Below are 6,876 nucleotides of genomic sequence, written 5' to 3' on the forward strand. Positions count from 1 at the left end.
TGGGATTACAGGTGTGAGGCACCACTCCCAGCTAAAGTCTCTGTTGTGTTTTTTTTTTTTTTAATTATGCCCCAGAACTGAGCAATCTCTTGTTTTTTTGTTTGTTTGTTTTGTTTTGTTTGAGACAGAGTCTCAAATCTCGGCTCACTGTAAACTCTGCCTCCTGGGTTCAAGCCATTCTCCTGCCTCAGAGTAGCTGGGATTGCAGACACACACCACTACACCCAGCTAATTTTTGTGTTTTTAGTAGAGACAGGATTTCACCATGTTGGCCAGGCTGGTCTTGAACTCCTGACCTCAAGTGATCCACCTTCCCCAGCCTCCCAAAGTGCTGGAATTACAGGCTTGAGCCACGACGCCTAGCCAAATAGCTTGTCTTTTTAAACCTAGAGCAGAAGTTCTTAAGCTAGGAGTCCGTGGATACAATTGAAAGGGTCCATGAAGATGAATGAGGCAAAAATTACATTCTAATTTTCACCAAATTCTAATTAAAATTTAGCATTTCCTAGGCAGGGCGCAGTGGCTCACGTCTGTAATCCCAGGACTTTGGGAGGCCGAGGTGGGCAGATCATGAGGTCAGGAGATGGAGACCAACTTGGCTAACACAGCGAAACCCCGTCTCTACGAAAAATACAAAAAATTAGCCGGGTGTGGTGGCAGGCACCTATAGTCCCAGCTACTCTGGAGGCTGAGGCAGGAGAATACTGTGAACCCGGGAGATGGAGGTTGCAGTGAGCTGAGATTGCGCCACGGCCACTGCACTCCAGCTTGGGCGACAAACCGAGACTCCATCTCTAAATAAATAAATAAATAAAATAAAACTATTGTAGTTATTGGACCTGCTGCTAGATATTGTTATTTAATGCATTAATAATGGAACATGTGTATTACCATATTGTACTTTTAAATATTTTGGTAACTGTATTTCAATGTAGTTTTTTTTAATAATCCTGTTTTTTGTTGTTGTTGTTGTTGTTGTTGTTTTTTAATGCATTTAAGACATTCTGAGAAGAGAATTCACTGGCTTCACCAGATGGTCAATGCGGCTGGAGGGGAAGCCTTTGGCTCAAATACAGTCTGCCCCCCAACACATACCCTTTATTAGTAGTGGTATTAGTCTTTGTTTAGTATTAGTATTTGCTTTCTGAAGAGCCCAAGCCTTTGTTGAATGTCTGACATTCTGAATTCACTCGATTATTTACTCACAGTGTTACTTGTTATTTACATTTCCTATAAATGTAAAGTTAGGTCTAAAGGCTTGATTAGATCTAAGTTGAGTGTTTTGACAAGAATATTTTAAAGGTGATGCTGTGCAGTTCTCATAAAATTACATCAGTAGGCACATAATATCTGGTTGTCCCACTGTTAGTGATGCTAAGTGTGATCACTGGGCTATAGAGGTTAAGACAGTTTTGTTTTTGCATAATCTAATGGTATTTAAATTTATGGAAAAATGTAAACATATACAATAGCAGAGGTGATAGTGTAATGAACTCTATTGTGTGGGTCACTCGGCTTCTACAATTATTAACATGTGGCCAATCTTGTTTCATTGTTATCTCTTCATTCCTCTCCCCTGAAAAATACATATACCCAGATTCCAGAGATCATGTCTATTTTATTCATAAACAATAGTATGTATCTCTAAATGACATTATTGCATTTAATTGCAAATAACTCCTTATCTTCAAGTACCCAGTCTGTATTCAGATTCCCTGATTGTCTCATAGATGTTTCTTTATGACTGGTTCAAATCAAGATGGAAACAAAATCCACACATTTCATTTCATTAAGGTATCTCTGTCTCTCTCTTTTTTTGCCATTTACTTGTTAAAGAAACTGGACTGCATTGAATTAGCACACTGTCTTAAAGTATTCATTTATAGATTAATTAAACATAAAATCTTCAAATATGAGTTCCATGGGAGAATAAAATGTATTTGACATAGTATATCTTTGCATTTTTTAGTACAAATAGCAATAAGTCACTACTCAACATAATGAATCATCAGCTAACAATAAGAAAAAATATCCATTAAGATTAAGCTTGTTAAAATGCTACTTCTGAAGGCTCAGTGATCCTAACTTCCTCCCTTGACCTTAATTTAGGACTGCATCAAAAAAAAACTATTGCTTCTCGTAAAGACTTTTTGAGAATGAAGATGATGACAATTACTTAATATAAAGTATAATAAAAAAAATTTAAAATCAAAGTTACCTCCCAACTGGAATACTGATTGTATTAGTTTCCCGGGGCTGCCAAACATAAATTTATTATTTCACAGTTCTAGAGGCTAGAAATCCCATATAAACATGTTGGTAGGTTTGGTTCCTTCTGAGGACTGTGAGGAAGAATCTGTGCCATTCCTGTCCTCTAGCTTCTGGTGGTTTGCTGGCAATCTTTGGCGTTGCTTAGCTTGCAGGAACATTTGGTGTTCCTTAGCTTGCAGAAGCATTACCTCAGTTTCTGCCTTCGTCTGCACATGGCTTTCTCCCAGGTTTCCAGATGTTGGTGTCTGGGTTTGTGTGTCTTTTTCCAAATCCCCCCCCCTTTTTTTCTTATAAAAATACCAGTTATAATGGATTAGGAGGCCACCTTACTCTGGTATGACCTCATCTTAATTAATTACATCTACAACAGAGCTTTTTCCAAATAAGATCTCATTCTGAGGCTCTGAGGGTTAGCGCTTTAAATATAAATTTTGGGTGGGACTCAAGTAACCCCGCTCTTCTATTTTAAATTAATGTATAACATTTCCATTGACCTGTCATCAATTTACCAATTTGGTTTTTTTCCCACCTGGTTTACTTCTCTGGAAAAAATCCGGGCCTGGCGCGGTGACTTATACCTGTAATTCAGCACTTTGGAAGGCTGAAGCAGGTGGGTCACGAGGTCAGAAGTTTGAGGCCATCCTGGCCAACATGGTGAAACTCCCTCTCTACTAAAATACAAAAAGCTAGCCGGGTGTGGTGGTGCGAGCTGTAGTCCCAGCTACTTAGGAGGCTGAGGCAGGGGGATAGCTTGAACCCGGGAGGCAGAGGTTGCAGTGAGCGAGATGGAGCCACTGCACTACAGCCTGGCAACAGAGCAAGATTCTGTCTCAGAAAAAAAATTAAAAAACAAAAATAAAAAATTCACCTTACCTCCCATCACCTAGAGATTAATTATGCATCTGTAATAATGGGGGTGTTTGGGTATCTTCATTTCTGATGCTGAAATTTGCTGAAAATTTTCATTTTTCTTTTTTTTTTTGAGGCAGAGTCTGGCTGTCTCCCAGTCTGGAGTGCAGTGGCGCAATCTTGGCTCATTGCAAGCTCCGCCTCCCAGGTTCGCGCCATTCTCCTGCCTCAGCCTCCAGAGTAGCTGAGACTACAGGCGCCCGCCACCACACCCGGCTAATTTTTTTTTGGTGTTTTTAGTAGAGATGGGGTTTCACCGTGTTAGCCAGGATGGCCTCGATCTCCTGGCCTCGTGATCCGCCCGCCTAGGCCTCCCAAAGTGCTGGGATTACAGGCGTGAGCCACGGGCCCAGCCAGATGCTGAAATTTTTTTTTTTTTTTTTTTTTTTTGAGATGGAGTCTCGCTCTGTCGCCCAGACTGGAGTGCAGTGGCCAGATCTCAGCTCACTGCAAGCTCCCCGCCTCCCGGGTTTACGCCATTCTCCTGCCTCAGCCTCCCGAGTAGCTGGGACTACAGGCGCCCACCACCTCGCCCGGCTAGTTTTTTTTTGTATTTTTAGTAGAGACGGGGTTTCACCGTGTTAGCCAGGATGGTCTCGATCTCCTGACCTCGTGATCCGCCCGTCTCAGCCTCCCAAAGTGCTGGGAATTTTTTTTTTTTTTTTTTTTTTTTTTTTTTGAGACGGAGTCTTGCTCTGCCGCCCAGGCTGGAGTGCAGTGGCTGGCTCTCAGCTCACTGCAAGCTCCGCCTCCCGGGTTCACGCCATTCTCCTGTCTCAGCCTCCCGAGTAGCTGGGACTACAGGCGCCCGCCTCGTCGCCCGGCTAATTTTTTGTATTTTTTAGTAGAGACGGGGGTTTCACCGTATTAGCCAGGATGGTCTCGATGTCCTGACCTCGTGATCCACCCGTCTCGGCCTCCCAAAGTGCTGGGATTACAGGCTTGAGCCACCGCGCCCGGCAGTGCTGGGAATTTTTAATATCTTTCTTCCAAGGTCTGAAACTGTATTTCGGCCGGGCGCGGTGGCTCAAGCCTGTAATCCCAGCACTTTGGGAGGCCGAGACGGGCGGATCACGAGGTCAGGAGATCGAGACCATCCTGTCGAACACGGTGAAACCCCGTCTCTACTAAAAAAAATACAAAAAACTAGCCGGGCGAGGTGGCGGGCGCCTGTAATCCCAGCTACCCGGGAGGCTGAGGCAGGAGAATGGCGTAAACCCGGGGAGGCGGAGCTTGCAGTGAGCTGAGATCCAGCCACTGCACTCCAGCCTGGGCGACAGAGCGAGACGCCGTCTCAAAAAAAAAAAAAAAAAAAAAAAGAAACTGTATTTCGAATTGATGAGATAACATATAGTAATTGTGGAGAACATTTGAGAATTGCTGGGAATGACTAAAAATATTTAGGTAGAGGAAAAAACTTGGAACTGTTAACATACAATAGTTTTGCTCAAAGAAAGTGAGCTTCTGGCCGGGTGCGGTGGCTCACACCTGTAATTCTAGCACTTTGAGAGGCCAAGACGGGTGGATTACAAAGTTAGGAGTTCAAGACCAGCCTGGCAGGGGATTACAAAGTTAGGAGTTCAAGACCAGCCTGGCAAACATTGTGAAACCCGGTCTCTACTAAAATACAAAAATTAGCCGGGTGTGGTGGCCTGCGCCTGTAGTCCCTGCTGCTCAAGAGGCTGAGGCAGGAGAATCGCTTGAACCCGGGAGGTGGAGGTTGCAGTGAGCCGAGATCGACTCACTCCACTCCAGCCTGGGTCACAAAGCCAGACCTCGTCTCAAAAAAAGAGAAAAGGAAAAAAAAGAAAGAAAGAAAGAAAGAAAAAAGGGTATCTACATAGAAGCACTCAGGGAAAAAAAAAAAAAAAAGATAAAAAAGTTGTAAGGCTCTGCTCACAGTAACCACCACATTTGTTCATCGCTAAAACAATCTTAAGGGTGGTTTAAAAATATGCAGAATTGTTCTCCAAATGAATCTTCAGTATCACATAATATTAAGTAAAAAATATTTCAAACGTTTTAACAGAGATTACTTCGGCAATATTATGAACTCTACAATTTCGTGAATTTTAATGTCTTCTTATGCCCTAACCTTTGGCGTTCGGCTGCCCTTCAAACAGGCCACTCAGCAACAAATACTTTTCTACGGCAGATAACCTTTAACTGTGTAATTTACAAGATGAAATTTTCTGGTTTCATTGTTCCTTTTTTTTTTTTTTTTTTTTTTGGAGACGGAGTCTTGCCCTATCGCACAGGCTGGAGTGCAATGGCCCGATCTCGGCTCACCTGCAACCTCCACCTCCTGGGTTCAAGCGATTCTCCTGCCACAGCCTCCTGAGCAGCTGAGACTGCAGGCACTCGCCACCACACCCAACTAATTTTTGTATTTTTAGTAGAGACGTTGCAGGGTGGGGGGACGGTGAGGGGGGGGGTGGGGGACGGTGTGGGGGACGGTCTCACCATATTGGCCAGGTTGGTCTCGAACTCCTGACCTCGTGAGCCACCCTCCTCGGCCTCCCAAAGTGTTGGGATTACAGGCGTGAGTCACTGCGCCCGGCCCATTTTTCCTTTTTTAAGTTAGCTTAGTTTTAGTAGTTTTGTATGTATTGAATTATTTGAAAATAAGACCATCCGGGCTGAAAGTCTGTTATTACCGTTGATGAGAGCTGAAACTGGTGAAATTACTAACATTGATTAGACCTGAAGTTGGTCAGATGAAAGCAAAACGGAGGCCGCCCAACGTGGGGCTCGAACCCACGACCCTGGGATTAAGAGTCCCATGCTCTACCGACTGAGCTAGCCGGGCAGTTATGCGAAAGAGCTCTTTCTAGATCTTTTCAAAGGAATAAGCTTGTTTTGCTTTGCTCCAAGAAATTGCATTTCGTATTAAACGATCTTTCCATTTTATATGCATATATATGTATTTTTTGTAAAGTTTTTCACGACTTTTAAAACTTGTGTTTCATGTCTGATTCTGTGCACATAAACTTTTGTTGTTTAATAAAAATGTATAAACAGCCCTCTAGTGGTCAGCACCTTTCCGTTTCCTTAAAGGTAAGGCGGGCCAAGGAAGGCGATGCCGACTCCAGCCCGGAGAATAGGAGTGAGTGTGGGGGTGCTTCCAGTTAATCCTAAAGATTCCCGCCGGCAGGGCGCCCACCCCCTGCAGCGCGGGGACCGGAGATGTTCTCAGCACCCTCGTGGCCCACTGCAAAAGAAGGCTCGGGAGAAACGTCCTGCACACTCTCTGGAAACCATTGAACCTGAAAACCCAGCTTCAGAGCTGGCTGGCCTCTTGAGATCGTGTGACTTAGAGATTTTCGGAATTCTTTTCTTTGGCACGACAGTAGTTCAACTAAGACATACCATGGTGTTCACACAAGAGATTAGAAAACTAAAGCAAAGGCCGGGCGCGGTGGCTCAAGCCTGTAATCCCAGCACTTTGGGAGGCCGAGACGGGTGGATCACGAGGTCAGCAGATCGAGACCATCCTGGCTAACACGGTGAAACCCCGTCTCTACTAAAAAAATACAAAAATCTAGCCGGGCGAAGTGGCGGGCGCCTGTAGTCCCAGCTACTCGGGAGGCTGAGGCAGGAGAATGGCGTGAACCCGGGAGGCGGAGCTTGCAGTGAGCTGAGATCCGGCCACTGCACTCCAGCCCGGGAGACAGAGCCGAGACTCCGTCTCAAAAA

The 6,876-nt window shown here is 44.5% G+C and overlaps 1 non-coding gene across 1 annotated transcript; it reads right to left on the minus strand.

Moving 5' to 3' along the window:
* Window positions 1–5,916: 5,916 nt before the first annotated feature.
* Window positions 5,917–5,989, minus strand: TRNAK-CUU. Its single transcript has one exon. It is a non-coding gene; the product is annotated as a tRNA-Lys (tRNA).
* Between the last annotated feature and the right edge of the window lie 887 nt (window positions 5,990–6,876).

This window comes from Trachypithecus francoisi, unplaced genomic scaffold (genome assembly GCF_009764315.1).
Source record: "Trachypithecus francoisi isolate TF-2019V2 unplaced genomic scaffold, Tfra_2.0 Lachesis_group3, whole genome shotgun sequence".
NCBI lineage: Eukaryota > Metazoa > Chordata > Mammalia > Primates > Cercopithecidae > Trachypithecus > Trachypithecus francoisi.